The sequence below is a fragment of the Phyllobates terribilis genome, unplaced genomic scaffold (assembly GCF_046119375.1).
Source record: "Phyllobates terribilis strain yellow unplaced genomic scaffold, ASM4611937v1 Scaffold_4__5_contigs__length_816908805, whole genome shotgun sequence".
In the NCBI taxonomy this organism is placed as follows: Eukaryota; Metazoa; Chordata; class Amphibia; order Anura; family Dendrobatidae; genus Phyllobates; species Phyllobates terribilis.
In genome coordinates, this window is record NW_027362764.1 from 682,411,957 (window position 1) to 682,435,980 (window position 24,024).

Below are 24,024 nucleotides of genomic sequence, written 5' to 3' on the forward strand. Positions count from 1 at the left end.
AAATGTATTAAAGCTGTGTCCGAGAGCAAGGGGGGGGTTCTCTGGTCAGGGGAACATTAGCATGCAATGCCTCCTGTCTCAGGCCAGTAGGGGGAACAGGCTGCCCCTATAAAAGCTGGTGCTGGGGGCAGGGTTAGAGAGAACTGGATTGCCTGTCTCAGCTCTGAGACGTGTCCCAGAGTGGAGCAGGGACAGAAAGTTGATTGCACCTAAGAGGAAGTGTGGCAGGAGGAGAGCCACAAGCCAGAGACAAGAGGCGAAGAGAGCCTGTCTTGGCAGAGAAAAGACTTAATTTTACCAGACTTTGGTGTCTGAGGCTGGAAGGATTCCACATCCCCCAGCAGAGAACCAGTCCGCAAGGGACTGTATATTCCTTGGCCTAAGAAGCCTGGAGGCCCTGCCACAACTGAAGGGACCAGTAAAGCCGTATAAGGCTGGGAGCAGAAAGGAACCCACGTCGCAGGCCATACAGGCGAGAATACACGGAAAGCTCGGAAACGTGGGCTGTTACCCTATCAGGAGGAGATAGCCAGAAGGAGCGCAGAAAGCACGGTAGGCCTACACCCTCACCCTGACCAGGGCCAATTTCCCCGTTGGTCTCAGACGTCCAGGTCCCCTCCTAGCCGGGACTGTTTATGGGTCAGTTTACCTGTTGTAGTAAAGACCCTGGACTGCAACTTGTTGTCTGTGTGCTCCTTGCTCCTCCCGCACTATCAGCACTGGGATTCTCACTACCATCACTCCCACCATCCATTATACTGCCCTGGGGCCGCACTCTTCCCGTGGGGAGTCACACTATCCTAGCTGCACACGTCATCAGCCCCAGCGGTCTGCATGCAGCAGCGGTTCCTAATAACCGCAATCCACGGGTGGCGTAGTCGGACATTATTAGCAGAACGTAGCAGACTACCATTGGCCTGACCACCCTGAGCCACGGAACCGGGTCGCCACTACTACCCCCATCGTCTCCCTATTGCCCGGATCCGAGTGCCCCACGGCCCAGGGGGCGAGTCACATGCATCAGACTCTCCTGCCTGTTTTATGATTTCAGGGCCCTATCAGGAATCACCCCTCCCCCTCTCCAATTCCTTCCGCACCTTCCTTGCCTTCCTTGCACTGAGGTTAGCTCTTTGGCAGCCGTCTGGCTTGGTTACACAAGCTTCTTTGCAGAGATACATGTTACTTCTGCTGGCACTCGCTAGGCGGCCGGCATCCAAAACCTTCCCTGGGCACCTGCTGAAAGCCTGGCCCCTTCACGGCCCCGGGTGCTTTTAACGCCATCATTTCCACACGGCGAGCTGCGGAGTCAATAAGCACTCCTAGCCGTGACAAGGAGCTCGGTGTCAGGCCTGCGTGAAGGCGGCGGGGTAGCGTACTTAGCTGCCAACTGGCTCAGAGGCCTTGGGGCTTCCATCATCTAAGTCAGGGTTCCCCAACTCCAGTCCTCAAGGCCCACCAACAGGTCATGTTTTCAGGATTTCCTTAGTATTACACAGGTGATAATTGCATCACCTGTACAGGCAATAATTCCATCACCTGTGCAATACTAAGGAAATCCTGAAAACATGACCTGTTGGTGGGCCTTGAGGACTGGAGTTGGGGAACCCTGATCTAAGATACTTAAGGTCGGTGTCCGGCAAGGCGCCGTTCCATGCTAGCTGAGCTGGGCAGTAGGGCAAAACGTCGAGATCGGGCGTATCCAAGGTGGTATGGCCAGTACACGCTGCTCGATCCATCGCCCGGCCAGCCTTTCTCAGGATCGCTTGGTGGCGAGCAATCTGGCCGTAACGGGGCGGGCTCCGAAGGCTCCATGCAAAGTCTGTGCCGTCCCTACAAGTGTGGTTTGTTTAGCAGTGATTCACCCGCCGCATCAGGTGTCTTCAAAAATTTCTCGGCGCAGGGTCTCCTGCAGGCTAAACCCTTCATCACGGTAATGTGACAGAAAGAGCAAGCTGGACCCGTAACTTGGGGGCGGAGCGAGACGTCCAGGGGTGAATGAAGGAAGAGGGTGAGATGGTTGCCAGTGACTTTGAGCTGCTCTTCAGGGGGGAGGGTCGTGTTGCCTGCAAAGGTCTTCTGCTTGGGGTTACCGGTGGTTGCCTCCAGCCACGCGGGAGACGCTTGTCCTGGTGAAAAGGAGCCTAGTATTAAAAGTAAAGAAGCAAAAATGCTGGAGGCCCACGGTGATCAGAAGGATGCTGGTATTTTGCAGAGATGAAATAGCGCAAGAGAGAAAGCAAATGAAAAAAAGAAAAGAGAATGAATGTGTGCACTTGTGAAAGGGAATGGAAAAAAGGCATAGAAGAGAGTGCCCCCTGCTGGTGGAAGGAAGTAAAAAGCAAAAGCCTACAGCACCTGGTATTCCCAGGTTATCTCCCATCCAAGTACTAACCAGGCCCAACCATGCTTAGCTTCCAAGATCAGACGTGTTCAGGGTGGTGTGGCCGTACTCAGAAACAAGCTTCTCACTTGCTGCTTTTCTACTTTGACGTCTGGCTGCCGGCTGCCCTTTCCAGTGCTCAGCAAGACCAGGTCCTTTTGTGCTTTCCCTTCTCTTCAATTTTCTTGCTGGCTTCCTTAAAAGGTCTTGTAGACACAACGCCCCACTCAGAGCCGCTGAGCTCACTGATCGGCTTCAGCGCTGTCGACGGAACGTCAGCTTCACGGCCAATGCCACAGGCCGGGAGCAGAGGCGAGACTCACCGGTAGACCCGGGTAGGGTGAGTAGAGCGCGCTTAGTTGCTTTCTAATAGCCTGCAGCCGGGGATTAACTTTTAATGAAAGGGAACAATCCCTTTGACTGTCTGCAGCGCGCCACACCTAGGAAGCGCACTCTCACACACAAGCCAGCATACACACGTGCTCGCACGTGACAACACTCCCTATCTGCCCCTACAACCTCTCCGTCACCATGCGTCAGACTCTCCTGCCTGTTTTATGATTTCAGGGCCCTAGCAGGAATCACCCCCCCTCCCCATTTCCTTCCGCACCTTTCTTGCCTTCCTTGCACTGAGGTTAGCTCTTTGTCAGCCGTCTGGCTTGGTTACACAAGCTTCTTTGCAGAGAAACATGTTACTTCTGCTGGCCCTCGCTAGGCGGCCGGCATCCAAACCTTCCCTGGGCACCTGCTGAAAGCCTGGCCCCTTCACGGCCCCGGGTGCTTTTAACGCCATCATTTCCACATGGCGAGCTGCGGAGTCAATAAGCACTCCTAGCCGTGACAAGGAGCTCGGTGTCAGGCCTGCGTGAAGGGCGGCGGGGTAGCGTACTTAGCTGCCAACTGGCTCAGAGGCCTTGGGGCTTCCATCATCTAAGTTACTTAAGGTCGGTGTCCGGCAAGGCGCCGTTCCATGCTAGCCGAGCTGGGCAGTAGGGCAAAACGTTATCAAAATGGTCTACAGCACCCGGTGTTCCCAGGAGGTCTCCCATCCAAGTACTGTCTGAGCCCAGCCCTGCTTTGCTTTCGAGATCAGATGAGATCGGGTGTATCCAAGCTGGTATGGCCAGTAGACGCTGCTCGATCCATCGCCCGGCCAGCCTTTCTCAGGATCGCTTGGTGGCGAGCAATCTGGCCATGACGGGGCGGGCTCTGAAGGGTCCATGCAAAGTCTGTGCCGTCCCTACAGGTGTGGTTTGTATAGCAGTGATTCACCCGCCGCATCAAGTGTCTTCAAAAATGTCTCGGCGCAGGGTCTCCTGCAGGCTAAACCCTTCATCACGGTAATGTGACAGAAAGAGCAAGCTGGACCCGTAACTTGGGGGCGGAGCGAGACGTCCAGGGGTGAATGAAGGAAGAGGGTGAGATGGTTGCCAGTGACTTTGAGCTGCTCTTCAGGGGGGAGGGTCGTGTTGCCTGCAAAGGTCTTCTGCTTGGGGTTACCGGTGGTTGCCTCCAGCCACCCGGGAGACGCTGGTCCTGGTGAAAAGGAGACTAGCATTAAAAGTAAATAAGCAACAATGCTGGAGGCCCACGGTGATCAGAAGGATGCTGGTATTTTGCAGAGATGAAATAGCGCAAGAGAGAAAGCAAATGAAAAAAAGAAAAGAGAATGAATGTGTGCACTTGTGAAAGGGAATGGAAAAAAGGCATAGAAGAGAGTGCCCCCTGCTGGTGGAAGGAAGAAAAAAGCAAAAGCCTACAGCACCTGGCATTCCCAGGCGGTCTCTGTTAAATGGTTAATTATGGAAATTCATTTGGAATGTTAATCGATAATCATTTTTCTGAGTTCTATGCCTCAGCCATCGTGTATAGTTGACATGCGCTATTTGTGTGTGTATTTTTGGTTCACTACCACATGTAGAACAGGTGTCCATACGACTGGCTATAAAAGCCCATGGTACAGAAAGGGGGGCTCTCTTGCTCTGCTACCCCACAAGACACAGAATCTTCATGCTGAGAAGCAGATGACATGTAGGCCTGGACACATGCTGGACAAAGACATGATTTACCAGCCAGGATCCAAGGAAAGATGGGTGAATCTCAACAATTAAGCTAATTATGGACAAATGGACAATTACTTTATAACTAATTATTGTATGTACCTGCTGCAATCTGATTCTTTTTAATGGACAATCCAAGAGTAATTAGATACATTTTTTTATAAGAATATCATGATAGTGATACTTTGAGAAGTCCTCAGTAGAAAAAAATAATACAGGAAGAGTATTATTTTACAATGGTGAGCCAGCCAGTCCTGTTTTTTTGTTTTTTAAATTAAGTAAGTGAATTTCTTCCGTGAACAAGTGGGAAGTCCTGACGAGCTGAACAGCTGTTGTTCACGTGTCAGTAAATTCACTAGTTTGTCACGAGAAGCAGAAAGGACCTACAGACTGAGGAAAGACAGGAAGCAGAGGTACTAACAAGGAACAGAATCACACAGGAAAAGAATCAGACGAACTGAAGACAGGACGTGCTGATAAAGAGAAGCCAAGGAATCTTAAGGTAAGCAAAATATGGATATAATTTCTTCTTTTGCTAAACAAAGTAATATTAATTTCAAAGTTAATGTAGGAGATGACATAGAAGTTTTGTGGCTCAGTTTATACAAAGAATGTGAATTGCAGAATTTACAGTTAACTTCTAAATTGGTAAATAGAGACAAACAGAAATTGAGAAATATTCTACATTTGGTAGATTTTTTTCATAGTCTTGTGTTAGAGATTTCTAAGCAGGAAAATAGTGTAGAAGTGTCAGACGGTGATACTGATTCTGACTGTAATGTGGAAAATGAACAAGAAGTAAGACACGTGTCTGTAACTGAAGGTGACCTTGGGTCTGACCAAGAGACGGACATATAGAAACCTGACATGGGAGGAGACATGACTGACATACGAGAAACCGACATACTAGGTGATGTGGGAGGAGACGTGAGTGACGTAGGAGGAACGGACGTACAAGAGCCACTAAAAATATCAGAGAATTCTGGAATTACCCAGGCTCAACTCCAAATTAAAATGATGAAAAATTAGCTGAAATTATACAAAATCATGCCAAAATATGATGTCAAAATCCATGCCTGTAGAAATTCAGAGACATTTGAGAGCTTCTCTGATAAGTTTGATTTATCCAATGAGGAGAGGAATCAATTATTTAAAATATGGATTCCTGTGACATTGTCCAGACGTTTACATTTAATGCCCTGTGAAAATGACTCTCCTAATGGATGGGAAAATGATTCGGACAGATTAAGATATTTGATTTATTGTGTCACAAAGGATTTTCCCAACATAGAAGATCTGCAGAAACTAAAGATTGGTAGGAAGGAATGTACATATACATTCATGTCCATATTTGAACGGTTGTACAAAGTTCTCATCAAAAATGGAAAAGTACAACATATGATGACAACTTTTGTACAAAAATTCAAATTCCTAAATTCAGTTTCCCAAGTTATGGCATCACAAAAAAATTCATTATTTGAATGTGCGCAGATGCTGGATTTTGTTAGAAAACATGAGAATCGTGAAAAGAAAATAAATCAAGCTAAATTTATAAAACCAGGAAAGGTAAAATCTTACCAAAAGCCAATATCAAACTCTCCTAGACTGAGTCATCCCCATAGTGAATTCTATCAAATACGCAGAAGATTTCATATATGTTATAAGCCATATCAGCCAGTGCAAAGATCCATCTCTCCACAGAATGAGTTAATTCTCAGTCAGAACTGTGATTCTCTAAAAAGGAAAATGGCTGAAACTGATGGACAGAGACAGGTGAGACGACCAACTCACAGTGACGTCATGGAATGTGGACAGAAGAACAGGCAGTTCTCTGAGGTTTTGAAGGATAGAAAAATGTCTTTCCTAAATAGGGCGTTCCTGGAGATATTTGAGAGAGACAGAAGATTTGGTTTAAGGAGTGGCTAAGGAAAAACTGTAATTACAATGTTGTATCAAAATGTAATACAATGTCTCAATATTTATTTATAATCTTATACAGTAAAATTGTAGTTACATAGTTTCTAATAGTTCATATATATATATATATATATATATATATATACACTTGTCTAAGTAGAGATTGCGTATAATTGTATTTATATATACGTTTATAAAATATATATATATATATTAATTAATAAATTAGAACTTCATATATATAAATTTAAGTAGCAATATTTTGAATTACATTAGAACCAACCAATATATGTATAAGATATTTAAATAATTCTGTTTCTGTATGAATTTGATATTTAATTTTATTTTCTTATATTTCCTTAGAGTTTTCATTCCAAAGCAGGATTTTATCAAAGAACTCTAAAATGGATTTATTTCTTTATTCACACAGGAAGTGAAAAAATTGCATGATTTTATGTGTATAACATTTTAAAATAATAACAATATATCTAGTTGAACTATAATATATATGTAATACTTATTAATTCTTTTGTGTTGCTAATAGTTTCTGTGCATGAAGTGTTCGTGCAAATTAAAGTAGCTTTACAGCATGACGTGTGACAGCTGCGGCCTTTGAACTTTGAGCTAATAGTATACGATCCCACTCATTCTATTTTCAACTGATGCAACTTAAGACCGGACAGCCAGTGAAAAAAGAATCTAAGACAAGAGTTTTTTCAAGTGTCTGAAATTCCAGTGACTTACTCTCATATTATATAATATGTACTTGGGGAATATTCAAAGAAATATAAAGATATTCAATGGATATGGCAATGCGCATTAATAAATTGGGATACAACAATTTTGGGTTAAATATATATATATATATATATATATATATATATATATATATATATAAAACTTCATATGTGGAATGTTTGAGTTGAACAGCTCTGTGAATGTCAGAGTGAAGGTGACAGATGAGTAAATCAGCAGCTGCTAAGTGTGATTGATGTGACAGAGGCCTCGTATGTTTGTATGTTTGAAAAAATAAAAATGTTTCCTTATGTGAAGGTACAAAAATATATTTAATTCTGAGGAAATGATAATACATAATTAGGTATTATCTACATATGTATATTTCTATATTTCTTTAATAATTATTATTTCTTGATTTAACTAATAGTGGATAAGGGCAACCACACATCAAAATGGTTTACAAAGCAAATTTATATTTAGAATAATTTTCCACATGATAATATTCTTGAATGTAACGGGTCTGGGAGGCGGAACCTCTGAGCTACTATACAAGGGGGCGGCCCTTGTAAGGGAGCGGGTGGCAGTCTCTGGATGAATGGACAGGGAGATACTGCAAGTGATCAGGGCAGTCTCTGGGTAAAGGGTAGGTACGACCTGTGATGGCAGAGCCTCCGGGTAGGCTAGCAGGCAGATGGTAGATGTGTGCTCCCAGGTGAGCAAGCGAGAGTCTCTGGAATAGCAGGTGGTCACGGCACGTGACGGCGGAACCTCCGGGCTGGCAAGCAGGCAGGTAACGGAGAAGCGCTCCCAGGTGAGCGGACAAGAGTCTGAAGTAGCTGATGGTCACAGCACGTGACAACGGAGCCTCCGGGCAGGCAAGCAGGCAGGTAACGGAGAAGCGCTCCCAGGTGAGCGGGCAAGAGTCTGGAATAGCTGGTGGTCACAGCACGTGACGGCGGAGCCTCCAGGTAGGCAAGCAGGCAGGTAACGGAGAAGCGCTCCCAGGTGAGCGGGCAAGAGTCTGGAATAGCTGGTGGTCACAGCACGTGACAACGGAGCCTCCGGGCTGGCAAGCAGGCAGGTAACGGAGAAGCGCTCCCAGGTGAGCGGGCAAGCTGGTCCATAGACAGACTGACCGGAGTTGTAAGGCAGACCGTCGGACTTCTGGCAAGCAGGCAGGTAGCTGATGTGCGCTCCCAGGTGAGCGGGCAGGCTGGTCCTTTAGACAGACTGACAGGAGTAGTAAGGCAGACCGTCGGACCTCAGACTGGCAGACAGGTAACAAGTATTCAGGCAGGAATCAGGCAGGTAACTGGCAGGAAACTGGCAGGTAACTGGCAGCGGGACCTGAGGGCTGAAGCACAGGTGAGACACAGGTGCAAACAACATTGCTCGGGCACCTCCATTTTGGAGGAGGTGCCTTATATATGATGAAGTCCTCAGGCCATTGGCCGGGGACTCCTTAGGACGGCGCGCGCGGCCCCTTTAAGAGGAGGGGAGCGCGCACGCGCGCACCCTAAGCACAGGGGCCGGGAAGGAGCGCGCGCTGAGAGCAGAGCGGGAGGAGGACGCCGGGAAGGAGCGCGCGCCGACAGCAGAGCGGGGAGAGGACGCCGGGCACGGAGCAGAGCGGTGAGGGGAGCAGCGTCCCTGCCTAGCAGAGGGCAGGGACGCCAGCGCTACATTGAATAACTATAATATTATTTTTAATGGTTACCTAAATAGGTACACACCTCTCTTTAGTCAAATCTATGCTACTCATCGATATGAAATTTATGCACAATATTTCTAGAAGAATAATTATTTTTAATTTGGTTCTGATATATACATAAATTTTATAAAATAATATTTTTGGTATTAAGGGGGAAAATGTGTTTTTGATCCTGATTACATAATCACTTTTGATCAATACTTATTTTCCACACATTTTAATAAAGAAGAAATAATAATAAGGTACTATGGTATAATTAAGAAGGGTATTACATGCAAAGTTGCATAATTTAATATTTTTTGGTGGTACAAGGTTATGACAAATATGAAATCATCCAGATAATGGAGATATAAGGGTATTTTTTATGGAGAATATAATTACTCTGCATTTGTCATTAAAATTTAAAGGCCTTATTTTTATTTTTATTCTTATTTTTACTCTTAATTTTATTTTTCATTTTTAAAATTTTATTCTTACTTTATACTTCTTATTTTTCTATTTTTTCATTTTTTAATTCTCATTTGATTTTATTTGAGTTTAATATGTCAATTGAGAAAACACATTAATATTTAATAAAGTAATGTCTAATACAAGAGTATTGCTTCATTAAATATATATTGCTAAGGAAAAAAATGTTTACATTTTCTGAGTAAACACAACAATTCATTCATTCATTTATTCATTCATTCATTCATTCATACATTCATATATTTATTCATTTTGGTTCAGGAGTATACATTCTTTGATATTATTGGTTTAATAAAGATATAAAAACTTGTTTTTTCAAAATACACTGACACCTATGGGTTGGAAAAGGTAATTACACCTATGACATAAAAATGTTCTATCATATGGAGAACTTGATTGATAATGAATTATTATCTATTATTGTTTATTATTCCAAACATAATTTATTTTAATATTTTGATAATAATTAGATGGATATTACTGATTGCTATGGTACGCTGTGATATTATAGGTTAGGAAAAACTGCCAGATTTGGTATCAGATTAGGGAATGAAGACTTCAATCAAGACATCGCAATTATGAATTCTATCTTAATAAAGACTTTTAATTTTTATAAATCAAAGAGATTCTCAAAAGTTACAAGAAGAAGCAACTGATATCCGGACGTCTCAGAAGGTAACAGGTGTGAATGCTGAGTGTTATAATAGACTGTGTCCATTACATACAATACAATTCACACCACTGATCACCAGGACGGCAGAGGACGATGATTCTATATGTACTGTGTTGTGTTCAAGTTTCATCACGTTCCAGTGGTTTCTTATCACCTGCAACGCTTCAATGAAAGCTGGTGAACAGGTAATACCTGGTATATGTGTCCTGTATATAAAGGACTGAGTACTGGTTATGGTGCTATATAAAGCAGGAAAGTGTCAAGTTAACCCTTGCTTTACTGACCAAAGACGTCACATCTGTTCCAAAAGTGACACGAGACCAGTGCGGACACACGGAAGATTCCAAAGACGATCCAATGTAAGTCCAGGTGACACTGCACAGATATTAAAGCTACATTTGATCCATGGACTTTGTTTTCTTATCAACTGACACACATGATCTTTCTAATAAAGAGCACAGTTTATGGACTGAACAATAATGAACACAATTATGGACTGTACAATATCTACATGCTGTAATTTATTTCAAAGGAGTTTTCATCTAAAGACTGTGTTATAAAAGAACCAAGAAGAAGACGAGACGACGACCCGATGACATCAGATGATGACGATTGAACCCGCGATTACTTCAATTTAGATATAGGGAAGTATAATTATACATATTAAATGAATATTAGTCACGGCTTACCATAACATGAATTCACATCTTTATATAACAATAATCCGATATTGATACTATTATTACTATTATTATTATTTTGGAAATTTAATGATATTGCCAAGGAAGAAGGAAAGAAAAAATGATTGATGAATGTGTCTTCTTTTGAGATTTTTCAGTTAAAGTCCTTTTATTCTCAAAAAAGTGGGAAATGTTAAATGGTTAATTATGGAAATTCATTTGGAATGTTAATCGATAATCATTTTTCTGAGTTCTATGCCTCAGCCATCGTGTCTAGTTGACATGCGCTATTTGTGTGTGTATTTTTGGTTCACTACCATATGTAGAACAGGTGTCCATACGACTGGCTATAAAAGCCCATGGTACAGAAAGGGGGGGCTCTCTTGCTCTGCCCACCCCACAAGACACAGAATCTTCATGCTGAGAAGCAGATGACATGTAGGCCTGGATACATGCTTGACAAAGACATGATTTACCAGTCAGGATCCAAGGAAAGATGGGTGAATCTCAACAATTAAGCTAATTATAGACAAATGGACAATTACTTTATAACTAATTATTGTATGTACCTGCTGCAATCTGATTCTTTCTAATGGACAATCCAAGAATAAATAGATACATTTTTTTATAAGAATATCGTGATATTGATACTTTGAGAAGTCCTCAGTAGAAAAAAATAATACAGGTGGAGTATAATTTTACAGTCTCCCATCCAAGTACGAACCAGGCCCAACTCTGCTTAGCTTCCTAGATCAGGTGAGATCAGACGTGTTCAGGGTGGTATGGCCGTAGGCAGAGACTAGCCTCTCACTTGCTGCTTTTCTACTTTGACGTCTGGCTGCCGGCTGCCCTTTCCAGTGCTCAGCAAGACCAGGTCCTTTTGTGCTTTCCCTTCTCTTCAATTTTTTTGCTGGCTTCCTTAAAAGGTCTTGTAGACACAACGCCCCACTCAGAGCCGCTGAGCTCACTGATAGGCTGCAGCGCTGTCGACAGAACGTCAGCTTCACGGCCAATGCACAGGCTGGGAGCAGAGGCGAGACTCACCGGTAGACCCGGGTAGGGTGAGTAGAGCTCGGTTAGTTGCTTTCTAATAGGCTGCAGCCGGGGATTAACTTTTAATGAAAGGGAACAATCCCTTTGACTGTCTGCAGCGCGCCACACCTAGGAATCGCACTCTCACACACAAGCCAGCATGCACACGTGCTCGCACGTGACAACACCCCCTATCTGCCCCTACAACCTCTCCGTCACCATGCGTCAGACTCTCCTGCCTGTTTTATGATTTCAGGGCCCTAGCAGGAATCACCCCCCCCTCCCCAATTCCTTCCGCACCTTCCTTGCCTTCCTTCCACTGAGGTTAGCTCTTTGTCAGCTATCTGGCTTGGTTACACAAGCTTCTTTGCAGAGAAACATGTTACTTCTGCTGGTCCTCGCAAGGCAGCCGGCATCCAAAACCTTCCCTGGGCACCTGCTGAAAGCCTGGCCCCTTCACGGCCCCGGGTGCTTTTAACGCCATCATTTCCACACAGCGAGCTGCGGAGTCAATAAGCACTCCTAGCCATGGCAAGGAGCTTGGTGTCAGTCCTGCGTGAAGGGCGGCGGGGTAGCGTACTTAGCTGCCAACTGGCTCAGAGGCCTTGGGGCTTCCATCATCTAGGTTACTTAAGATCGGTGTCCGGCAAGGCGCCGTTCCATGCTAGCCGAGCTGGGCAGTAGGGCAAAATGTCATCAAAATGGTCTACAGCACCCGGTGCTCCCAGGAGGTCTCCCATCCAAGTACTGTCCAAGCCCAGCCCTGCTTTGCTTCTGAAATCAGAGAAGATCAGGCGTATCCAAGATGGCATGACCAGTAGACGCTGACTGATCCATCGCCCGGCCAGCCTTTCTCAGGATCGCTTGATGGCGAGCAATCTGGCCGTGACGGGGCGGGCTCCGAAGGGTCCATGCTAAGGCTGTGCCGTCCCTACAGGTGTGGTCTGTTTAGCAGTGATTCACCCGCCTCATCAGGTGTCTTCAAAAATGTCTCGGCGCAGGGTCTCCTGCAGGCTAAACCCTTCATCACGGTAATGTGACAGAAAGAGCAAGCTGGACCCGTAACTTGGGGGCGGAGCGAGACGTCCAGGGGTGAATGAAGGAAGAGGGTGAGAGGGTTGCCAGTGACTTTGAGTTGCTCTTCAGGGGGGAGGGTCGTGTTGCCTGCAAAGGTCTTCTGCTTGGGGTTACCGGTTGTTGTCTCCAGCCACCCGGGAGACGCTGGTCCTGGTGAAAAGGAGCCTAGTATTAAAAGTAAAGAAGCAACAATGCTGGAGGCCCACGGTGATCAGAAAGATGCTGGTATTTTGCAGAGATGAAATAGGGCAAGAGAGAAAGCAAATGAAAAAAAGAAAAGAGAATGAATGTGTGCACTTGTAAAAGGGAATGGAAAAAAGGCATAGAAGAGAGTGCCCCCTGCTGGTGGAAGGAAGGAAAAAGCAGAAGCCTACAGCACCTGGTATTCCCAGGTGGTCTCCCATCCAAGTACTAACCAGGCCCAACTCTGCTTAGCTTTTTAGATCAGATGAGATTGGGCGTGTTCAGGTTGTTGTGGCCGTAGGGAGAGACTAACCTCTCACTTGCTGCTTTTCTACTTTGACGTCTGGCTGCCGGCTGCCCTTTCCAGTGCTCAGCAAGACCAGGTCCTTTTGTGCTTTCCCTTTTCTTCAATTTTTTTGCTGGCTTACTTAAAAGGTCTTGTAGACTCAACGCCCCACTCAGAGCCGCTGAGCTAACTGATCGGCAGCAGCGCTGTCGACGGAACGTCAGCTTCACGGCCAATGCCACAGGCCGGGAGCAGAGGCGAGACTCAGCGGTAGACCCGGGTAGGGTGAGTAGAGCGCGGTTAGTTGCTTTCTAATAGCCTGCAGCCGGGGATTAACTTTTAATGAAAGGGAACAATCCCTTTGACTGTCTGCAGCGCGCCACACCTAGGAAGCGCACTCTCACACACAAGCCAGCATGCACACGTGCTCGCACGTGACAACACCCCCTATCTGCCCCTACAACCTCTCCGTCACCATGCGTCAGACTCTCCTGCCTGTTTTATGATTTCAGGGCCCTAGCAGGAATAACCCCACCCCTCCCCAATTCCTTCCGCACCTTCCTTGCCTTCCTTGCACTGAGTTTAGCCCTTTGTCAGCCGTCTGGCTTGGTTACACAAGCTTCTTTGCAGAAAAATATGTAACTTCTGCTGGTCCTCGCAAGGCAGCCGGCATCCAAAACCTTCCCTGGGCACCTGCTGAAAGCCTGGCCCCTTCACGGCCCCGGGTGCTTTTAACGCCATCATTTCCACACGGCGAGCTGCGGAGTCAATAAGCACTCCTAGCCGTGGCAAGGAGCTCGGTGTCAGGCCTGCGTGAAGGGCGGCGGGGTAGCGTACTTAGCTGCCAACTGGCTCAGAGGCCTTGGGGCTTCCAACATCTAAGTTACTTAAGGTCGGTGTCCGGCAAGGCACCGTTCCATGCTAGCCGAGCTGGGCAGTAAGGCAAAACGTCATCAAAATGGTCTACACCACCCAGTGTTCCCAGGAAGTCTCCAATCCAAGTACTGTCCGAGCCCAGCCCTGCTTTGCTTCCGAGATCAGACGAGATCAGGCGTATCCAAGGTGGTATGGCCAGTAGACGCTGCTCGATCCATCGCCCGGCCAGCCTTTCTCAGGATCGCTTGGTGGCGAGCAATCTGGCCGTGACGGGGCGGGCTCCGAAGGGTCCATGCAAAGGCTGTGCCGTCCCTACAGGTGTGGTTTGTTTAGCTGTGATTCACCCGCCGCATCAGGTGTCTTCAAAAATGGCCCGGCGCAGGGTCTCCTGCAGGCTAAACCCTTCATCGCGGTAATGTGACAGAAAGAGCAAGCTGGACCCGTAACTTGGGGGCGGAGCGAGACGTCCAGGGGTGAATGAAGGAAGAGGGTGAGATGGTTGCCAGTGACTTTGAGCTGCTCTTCAGAGGGGAGGGTCGTGTTGCCTGCAAAGGTCTTCTGCTTGGGGTTACCGGTGGTTGCCTCCAGCCACGCGGGAGAAACTGGTCCTGGTGAAAAGGAGCCTAGTATTAAAAGTAAAGAAGCAACAATGCTGGAGGCCCACGGTGATCAGAAGGATGTTGGTATTTTGCAGAGATGAAATAGCGCAAGAGAGAAAGCAAATGAAAAAAAGAAAAGAGAATGAATGTGTGCACTTGTGAAAGGGAATGGAAAAAAGGCAGAGAAGAGAGTGCCCCCTGCTGGTGGAAGGAAGGAAAAAGCAAAAGCCTACAGCACCTGGTATTCCCAGGTGGTCTCCCATCCAAGTACTAACCAGGACCGTCCCCCCTGCTTAGCTTCTGAGATCAGACGAAATTGGGCGTGTTCAGGGTGGTGTGGCCGTAGGCAGAGATGAGCCTCTCACTTGCTGCTTTTCTACTTTGAAGCCTGGCTGCCGGCTGCCCTTTTCAGTGCTCAGCAAGACCAGGTCCTTTTGTGCTTTCCCTTCTCTTCAATTTTTTTGCTGGCTTCCTTAAAAGGTCTTGTAGACAGAAGGCCCCACTCAGAGCGGCTGAGCTCACTGATCGGCTGCAGCGCTGTCGACGGAACGTCGGCTTCACGGCCAATGCCACAGGCCGAGAGCAGAGGCGAGACTCACCGGTAGACTCGGGTAGGGTGAGTAGAGCTCGGTTAGTTGCTTTCTAATAGCCTGCAGCCGGGGATTAACTTTTAATGAAAGGGAACAATCCCTTTGACTGTCTGCAGCGCGCAACACCTAGGAAGCGCACTCTCACACACAAGCCAGCATGCACAAGTACTCGCACGTGACAACACCCCCTATCTGCCCCTACAACCTCTCCGTCTCCATGCGTCAGACTCTCCTGCCTGTTTTATGATTTCAGGGCCCTAGCAGGAATCACCCCCCCCCTCCCCAATTCCTTCCGTACCTTCCCTGCCTTCCTTGCACTGAGGTTAGCTCTTTGTCAGCCATCTGGCTTGGTTACACAAGCTTCTTTGCAGAGAAACATGTTACTTCTGCTGGCCCTCGCTAGGCGGCCGGCATCCAAAACCTTTCCTGGCACCTGCTGAAAGCCTGGCCCCTTCACGGCCCCGGGTGTTTTTAACGCCATCATTTCCACATGGCGAGCTGCGGAGTCAATAAGCAATCCTAGCCGTGGCAAGGAGCTCGGTGTCAGGCGTGCGTGGTAGCGTACTTAGCTGCCAACTGGCTCAGAGGCCTTGGGGCTTCCATCATCTAAGTTACATAAGGTCGGTGTCCGGCAAGGCGCCGATCCATGCTAGCCGAGCTGGGCAGTAGGTTAAAAAGTCATCAAAATGGTCTACAGCACCCGCTGTTCCCAGGAGGTCTCTCATTCAAGTACTGTCCGAGCCCAGCCCTGCTTTGCTTCCAAGATCAGACAAGATCGGGCGTATCCAAGTTGGTATGGCCAGTAGACGCTGCTCGATTGATCGCCCGGCCAGCCTTTCTCAGGATCGCTTGATGGCGAGCAATCTGGCTGTGACGGGGCGGGCTCGAAGGGTCCATGCAAAGGCTGTGCCGTCCCTACAGGTGTGGTTTGTTTAGCAGAGATTCACCCGCCGCAACAGGTGTCTTCAAAAATGGCTCGGCGCAGGGTCTCCTGCAGGCTAAACCCTTCATCACGGTAATGTGACCGAAAGAGCAAGCTGGACCCGTAACTTGGGGGCGGAGCGAGACGTCCAGGGGTGAATGAAGGAAGAGGGTGAGATGGTTGCCAGTGACTTTGAGCTGCTCTTCAGGGGGGAGGGTCGTGTTGTCTGCAAAGGTCTTCTGCTTGGGGTTACCGGTGGTTGCCTCCAGCCACGCGGGAGACGCTGGTCCTGGTGAAAAGGAGCCTAGTATTAAAAGTAAATAAGCAACAATGCTGGAGGCCCACGGTGATCAGAAGGATGCTGGTATTTTGCAGAGATGAAATAGCGCAAGAGAGAAAGCAAATGAAAAAAAGAAAAGAGAATGAATGCGTGCACTTGTGAAAGGGAATGGAAAAAAGGCATAGAAGAGAGTGCCCCCTGCTGGTGGAAGGAAGGAAAAAGCAAAAGCCTACAGCACCTGGCATTCCCAGGCGGTCTCTGTTAAATGGTTAATTATGGAAATTAATTTGGAATGTTAATCGATAATCATTTTTCTGAGTTCTATGCCTCAGCCATCGTGTCTAGTTGACATGCGCTATTTGTGTGTGTATTTTTGGTTCACTACCATATGTAGAACAGGTGTCCATACGACTGGCTATAAAAGCCCATGGTACAGAAAGGGGGGGCTCTCTTGCTCTGCCCACCCCACAAGACACAGAATCTTCATGCTGAGAAGCAGATGACATGTAGGCCTGGACACATGCTGGACAAAGACATGATTTACCAGCCAGGATCCAAGGAAACCAAGTATGCAATGGACCAGGCAACTGTTAGGTGGATTCATAGCTGGCTTAGTGATCGGACTCAAAGGGTGGTTGTAAATGGCTTCACATCCAGCTGGATGAATGTCTCAAGTGGGGTACCACAGGGCTCTGTCCTAGGACCTGTATTGTTCAACATCTTTATCAATGATGTAGATGAAGGAATTGAGGGTAAACTGATTAAATTTGCTGATGACACAAAGCTAGGAGGGATAGCTAATACTAGAGAAGAGAGAGAGAGGATTCAAAAAGACCTAAATAAACTGGAGCAGTGGGCAGCAACCAACAGAATGGTTTTTAACAGGGAAAAATGCAAAGTACTACATCTGGGCAATAAAAATGAAAAAAGCATATACAGAATGGGAGGAATAGAGCTAAGCAACAGTACATGTGAAAAAGACTTAGGTATACTAATAGATCATAGACTGAACATGAGTCAACAGTGTGATGCAGCAGCAAAAAAGGCAAATACAATTCTGGGATGTATTAACAGAAGCATACAGTCTAGATCACGTGAAGTCATTATCAGTCTTTACTCCTCTTTGGTCAGACCTCATCTGGAATACTGTGTACAGTTTTGGGCACCACATTTTAAAAAAGACATAGACAAACTGGAGCAAGTTCAGAGAAGAGCGACCAGAATGGTGACTGGTCTGCAAACCATGTCCTATGAGGAACGGTTGCAGGATTTGGGAATGTTTAGCTTGCAAAAAAGAAGACTGAGAGGAGACTTAATAGCTGTCTACAAATATGTCAAGGGCTGTCACATTGTAGAAGGATCATCTTTATTCTCATTTGCACAAGGAAAGACTAGAAGCAATGGGATGAAAGTAAATGGGAGGAGACACAGATTAGATATTAGAAAAAACTTTTTGACAGTTAGGGTGATCAATGAGTGGAACAGGCTGCCACGAGAGGTGGTGAGTTCCCCTTCAATGGACGTCTTCAAACAGAGGCTGGACAGACATCTGTCTGAGATCATTTAGTGAATCCTGCTTTGAGCAGGGGGTTGGACCAGATGACCCAGGAGGTCCCTTCCAACTCTACCATTCTATGATTCTATGATTCTATGAAAGATGGGTGAATCTCAACAATTAAGCTAATAACAGACAAATGGACAATTAATTTATAACTAATTATTGTATGTACCTGCTGCAATCTGATTCTTTTTAAAGGACAATCCAAGAATAAATAGATACATTTTTTTATAAGAATATCGTGATATTGATACTTTGAGAAGTCCTCAGTAGAAAAAATAAGAGTAATATTTTACAGTCTCCCATCCAAGTACTAACCAGGCCCGAACCTGCTTAGCTTCCGAGATCAGATGAGATCGGGCGTGTTCAGGGTGGTATGGCCAGTAGAAGTTGCTCGATTCATCGCCCGGCCAGCCTTTCTCTGGATCGCTTGGTGGCGAGCAATCTGGCCGTGACGGGGCGGGCTCCGAAGGGTCCATGCAAAGTCTGTGCCGTCCCTACAGGTGTGGTTTGTTTAGCAGTGATTCACCCGCCGCATCAGGTGTCTTCAAAAATGGCTCGGCGCAGGGTCTCCTGCAGGCTAAACCCTTCATCACGGTAATGTGACAGAAAGAGCCAGCTGGACCCGTAACTTGGGGGCGGAGCGAGACGTCCAGGGGTGAATGGAGGAAGAGGGTGAGATGGTTGCCAGTGACTTTGAGCTGCTCTTCAGGGGGGAGGGTCGTGTTGCCTGCAAAGGTCTTCTGCTTGGGGTTACCGGTGGTTGCCTCCAGCCACGCGGGAGATGCTGGTCCTGGTGGAAAGGAGCCTAGTATTAAAAGTTAAGAAGCAACAATGCTGGAAGCCCACGGTGATCAGAAGGATGCTGGTATTTTGCAGAGATGAAATAGCGCAAGAGAGAAAGCAAATGAAAAAAAGAAAAGAGAATGAATGTGTGCACTTGTGAAAGGGAATGGAAAAAAGGCATAGAAGAGAGTGCCCCCTGCTGGTGGAAGGAAGGAAAAAGCAAAAGCCTACAGCACCTGGTATTCCCAGGCCATCTCCCATCCAAGTACTAACCATGCCCAACCCTGCTTAGCTTCCAAGATCAGACGAGATAGGGCGTGTTCATGGTGGTGTGGCCGTAGGTAGAGACAAGCCTCTCACTTGCTGCTTTTCTACTTTGACGGCACAGACAAGTCTCTCACTTGCTGCTTTTCTACTTTGACGGCACAGACAAGCCTCTCACTTGCTGCTTTTCTACTTTGAAGGCTGGCTGCCGGCTGCCCTTTCCATTGCTCAGCAAGACCAGGTCCTTTTGTGCTTTCCCTTCTCTTCAATTTTCTTGCTGGCTTCCTTAAAAGGTCTTTTAGACACAGCGCCCCACTCAGAGCCGCTGAGCTCACTGATCGGCTGCAGCGCTGTCGACGGAACGTCAGCTTCACGGCCAATGCCACAGGCCGGGAGCAGAGGCGAGACTCACCGGTAGACCCGGGTAGGGTGAGTAGAGCGCGGTTAGTTGCTTTCTAATAGCCTGCAGCCGGGGATTAACTTTTAATGAAAGGGAACAATCCCTTTGACTGTCTGCAGCGCGCCACACCTAGGAAGCGCACTCTCACACACAAGCCAGCATGCACACGTGCTCGCACGTGACAACACCCCCTATCTGCCCCTACAACCTCTCCGTCACCATGCGTCAGACTCTCCTGCCTGTTTTATGATTTCAGGGCCCTAGCAGGAATCACCCCCCCCCAATTCCTTCCGCACCTTCCTTGCCTTCCTTGCACTGAGGTTAGCTCTTTGTCAGCCGTCTGGCTTGGTGACACAAGCTTCTTTGCAGAGAAACATCATACTTTTGCTGGCCCTCGCTAGGCGGCCGGCATCCAAAACCTTCCCTGGGCACCTGCTGAAAGCCTGGCCCCTTCACGGCCCCGGGTGCTTTTAACGCCATCATTTCAACACGGCGAGCTGCAGAGTCAATAAGCACTCCTAGCCGTCGCAAGGAGCTCGGTGTCAGGCCTGCGTGAAGGCGGCGGGGTAGCGTACTTAGCTGCCAACTGGCTCAGAGGCCTTGGGGCTTCCATCATCTAAGTTACTTAAGGTCGGTGTCCGGCAAGGCGCCGTTCCATTCTAGCCGAGCTGGGCAGTAGGTAAAAATGTTATCAAAATGGTCTACAGCACCCTGTGTTCCCAGGAGGTCTCCCATCCAAGTACTGTCCGAGTACAGCCCTGCTTTGCTTCCGAGATCAGATGAAATCGGGCATATCCAAGGTGGTATGGCCAGTAGAAGTTGCTCGATTCTTCGCCCGGCCAGCCTTTCTCAGGATCGCTTGGTGGCGAGCAATCTGGCCGTGACGGTGCGGGCTCCGAAGGGTCCATGCAAAGTCTGTGCCGTCCCTACAGGTGTGGTTTGTTTAGCAGTGATTCACCCGCCGCATCAGGTGTCTTTAAAAATGGCTCGGCGCAGGTTCTCCTGCAGGCTAAACCCTTCATCGCTGTAATGTGACAGAAAGAGCAAGCTGGACCCATAACTTGGGGGCGGAGCGAGACGTCCAGGGGTGAATGAAGGAAGAGGGTGAGATGGTTGCCAGAGACTTTGAGCTGCTCTTCAGGGGGGAGGGTCGTGTTGCCTGCAAAGGTCTTCTGCTTGGGGTTACCGGTGGTTGCCTCCAGCCACGCGGGAGACGCTGGTCCTGGTGAAAAGGAGCCTAGTATTAAAAGTAAAGAAGCAACAATGCTGGAGGCCCACGGTGATCAGAAGGATGCTGGTATTTTGCAGAGATGAAATAGCGCAAGAGAGAAAGCAAATGAAAAAAAGAAAAGAGAATGAATGTGTGCACTTATTATTATTATTATTATTTATTATTATAGCGCCATTTATTCCATGGCGCTTTACATGTAATAGGGATATACATAACAAAAGCATTTACATAATCTTAACAAAACGAGTCAGCGACTGGTACAGGAGGAGCGAGGACCCTGCCCGCGAGGGCTCACAGTCTACAAGGGATGGGTGAGGATACAGTAGGTGAGGGTAGAGCTGGTCGTGCAGTGGTGTTTATTGCAGGTTGTAGGCTAGTCGGAAGAGGTGGGTCTTCAGGTTCCTTTTGAAGGTTTCCACGGTCGGCGAGAGTCTGATATGTTGGGGTAGAGAGTTCCAGAGTAGGGGGGAAGCACGGGAGAAATCTTGTATACGATTGTGGGAGGAGGAGATAAGAGGGGAGTAGAGCAGGAGATCTTGTGAGGATCGGAGGTTGCGTGCAGGTAAGTACCGGGAGACTAGGTCACAGATGTATGGGGGAGACAGGTTGTGGATGGCTTTGTATGCCATGGTTAGAGTTTTGAACTGAATTCTCTGGGCAATGGGGAGCCAGTGAAGGGATTGACAGAGAGGAGAGGCCGGGGAATAGCGGGGGGACAGGTGGATTAGTCGAGCAGCAGAGTTTAGGATAGATTGGAGAGGTGCAAGAGTGTTGGAAGGGATGCCACGGAGCAGGAGGTTGCAGTAGTCGAGGCGGGATATGATGAGGGCATGCACTAGTGTTTTTGCAGAGTCTTTGCTGAGGAATGCACGGATCCGGGAGATGTTTTTGAGTTGGAGTCGCAGGAGGTGGAAAGGGCTTGGATATGTGGCTTGAAGGAGAGATCAGAGTCCAGGGTTACCCCAAGGCAGCGAGCTTGTGGGACTGGGGAGAGTGAACAGCCATTGACGTTGATGGATAGGTCGGATGGGGGATGTGAATGAGAGGGTGGAAAGATGATGAACTCTGTTTTATCCATGTTGAGTTTTAGAAACCTGTCGGAGAAGAAGGATGAGATGGCGGACAGACATTGTGGGATTCTGGTTAGTAGGGAGGAGATATCGGGTCCAGAGAGGTAGATCTGTGTGTCGTCAGCATAGAGGTGATACTGAAAGCCGTGAGACTCTATGAGCTGTCCCAGGCCGAAGGTGTAGATGGAGAAGAGCAGAGGTCCTAGAACTGAACCTTGGGGGACACCGACAGATAGGGGGCGAGATGAGGAGGTGGTGCGTGAGTGGGAGATGCTGAATGTCCTGTCTGTTAAGTATGAGGAGATCCAAGATAGAGCCAAGTCCGTGATGCCAAGAGATGAGAGAATCTGGAGTAAGAGGGAATGGTCCACTGTGTCAAAGGCAGATGACAGGTCCAGAAGGAGGAGGATGGAGTAGTGTTGCTTGGATTTGGCATTTAGTAGGTCATTGGTGACTTTGGTCAGGGCAGTTTCAGTCGAGTGATGCGGTCGGAAGCCAGATTGTAGACGGTCGAAGAGGGAGCAGGAGGAGAGGTGGGAGGACAGTTCAAGGTGGACATGTTGTTCTAGAAGTTTTGAGGCAAAGGGGAGGAGTGATATGGGGCGGTAGCTGGTCAGAGAGGAAGGGTCAAGGGAGGGCTTTTTGAGGATGGGTGTGATTGCGGCATGTTTGAAACATGAGGGGAAGACTCCGGTTGTTAGTGATAGATTGAAGAGGTGGGTTAGGGTTGGGATGAAGACTGTGGTGAGGTTAGTGATGAGGTGGGATGGGATTGGGTCAAGTTCGCAGGTGGTGAGGTGTGATTTGGAGAGTAAAGAGGAGACTTGACCTTCTGTAATGGTGGAGAAGTGGGGTTTGGAGGAGGAGGGTTGAGTAGATATGAGGAGGGGTTGCGTGGACTTTAGGCCAAAGTTTTGTCTGATGGTGTCAATCTTCTGTTTGAAGAATGAGGCAAAGTCGTCGGCTGAGATGAGAGAAGAGGGAGGAGGTGCTGGGGGACGAAGGAGAGAGTTGAAAGTGTTAAATAGCTGTTTAGGGTTGTGAGATAGGGAGGATATGAGAGATGAGAAGTAGGTTTGTTTTGCTGTAGTGAGTGCGGACTTGAAATTAGTGAGGGATTGCTTGAATGCGATGAAGTGCTCGATGGAGTGAGACCTTTTCCATCTCCGCTCCGCAACCCTGGAGGCCCGGCGCAGTTCTTTGGTAAGTTTAGTGTGCCAGGGTTGCCTGTTGAATGTGCGAGGTGTGGTGTGTGTGAGAGGGGCGATCGAGTCTAGAGCTGCAGCTATTGTGGTGTTATATGAAGCAGCAGCAACTTCTGCATCGTGTAAGGAATTTATGTCTGTGAGAGGAAGGAGGGATTCAGAGAGAGAGTGTAGGTCAAGGTGTTTGAGATTTCTGCGAGGGTGTGTGAGTTTGTGGAGTGGGGATTGTGCACCCGGAGAGGAGAGGGTAGAGAATGTGAGGAGGTTATGGTCAGAGAGAGGGAGTGGTGAGTTAGAGAGGTTAGATAGGGAACAGAGGTGGGTGAAGATGAGGTCCAGTGTGTGGCCATCTTTGTGGGTGGGTGTGGAAGACCATTGAGTGAGTCCAAAGGAGGAAGTGAGGGATAGGAGCTTAGAGACAGACGAGTGGGGAGTGTCAATGGGGATGTTGAAGTCACCCATTATGATAGTGGGGATGTCAGTGGAAAGGAAGTGAAGCAGCCAGGTAGTGAAATGGTCTAAGAAGGTGGTGGCTTGCCCTGGGGGTCGGTAAACGACGGCCAGTTGGAGGTTGGAGGGGGAATAGATGCGCACACAGTGCACCTCAAAAGAGGGGAGTGTAACGGAGGGTGGCAGTGGGATTTTGGTGAAAGCGCAGAGTTCTGATAGGAGGAAACCTACGCCTCCACCATGTTTGCCATTGGGGCGGGGGGTGTGGGAAAGGTGGAATCCGCCATATGAAAGGGCAGCTGGGGAGGCTGTGTCAGAGGGGGTGAGCCAGGTTTCGGTGATGGCGAGGAAGGAGAGTTTGTTTTGTAATGAAAAGATCGTGGATGAAGGAAAGTTTGTTGCAGACAGAGCGAGCGTTCCAGAGAGCTCCTGTTAGTATAGCTGAGGAGGTGGGTATTAGTTGGATGGGTATGAGGTTAGAAGGGTTGCGACAGTTTGAGGAAGGTCGTGGATAGGAGGTAGAAGTGACTGTGGGGATATGGCGAGGAGGACCAGGATTTGGAGAGATATCTCCAGCAGTGAGGAGGA

At 47.7% G+C, this 24,024-nt stretch overlaps 8 pseudogenes; all 8 read right to left on the reverse strand.

The window, feature by feature from the left end:
* Nucleotides 1-3,392: 3,392 nt before the first annotated feature.
* Nucleotides 3,393-3,512, reverse strand: LOC141268112 (5S ribosomal RNA; annotated as a pseudogene).
* An 8,850-nt stretch (nt 3,513-12,362) lies between these two features.
* LOC141269538 (5S ribosomal RNA) lies at nt 12,363-12,482 on the reverse strand (annotated as a pseudogene).
* Nucleotides 12,483-13,103: 621 nt separating this feature from the next.
* Nucleotides 13,104-13,222, reverse strand: LOC141269397 (5S ribosomal RNA; annotated as a pseudogene).
* A 943-nt stretch (nt 13,223-14,165) lies between these two features.
* On the reverse strand, nt 14,166-14,285 carry LOC141269348 (5S ribosomal RNA; annotated as a pseudogene).
* Nucleotides 14,286-14,906: 621 nt separating this feature from the next.
* On the reverse strand, nt 14,907-15,028 carry LOC141269093 (5S ribosomal RNA; annotated as a pseudogene).
* A 930-nt stretch (nt 15,029-15,958) lies between these two features.
* LOC141270117 (5S ribosomal RNA) lies at nt 15,959-16,078 on the reverse strand (annotated as a pseudogene).
* A 2,962-nt stretch (nt 16,079-19,040) lies between these two features.
* LOC141268577 (5S ribosomal RNA) lies at nt 19,041-19,159 on the reverse strand (annotated as a pseudogene).
* A 1,019-nt stretch (nt 19,160-20,178) lies between these two features.
* Nucleotides 20,179-20,298, reverse strand: LOC141269904 (5S ribosomal RNA; annotated as a pseudogene).
* Nucleotides 20,299-24,024: the final 3,726 nt, after the last annotated feature.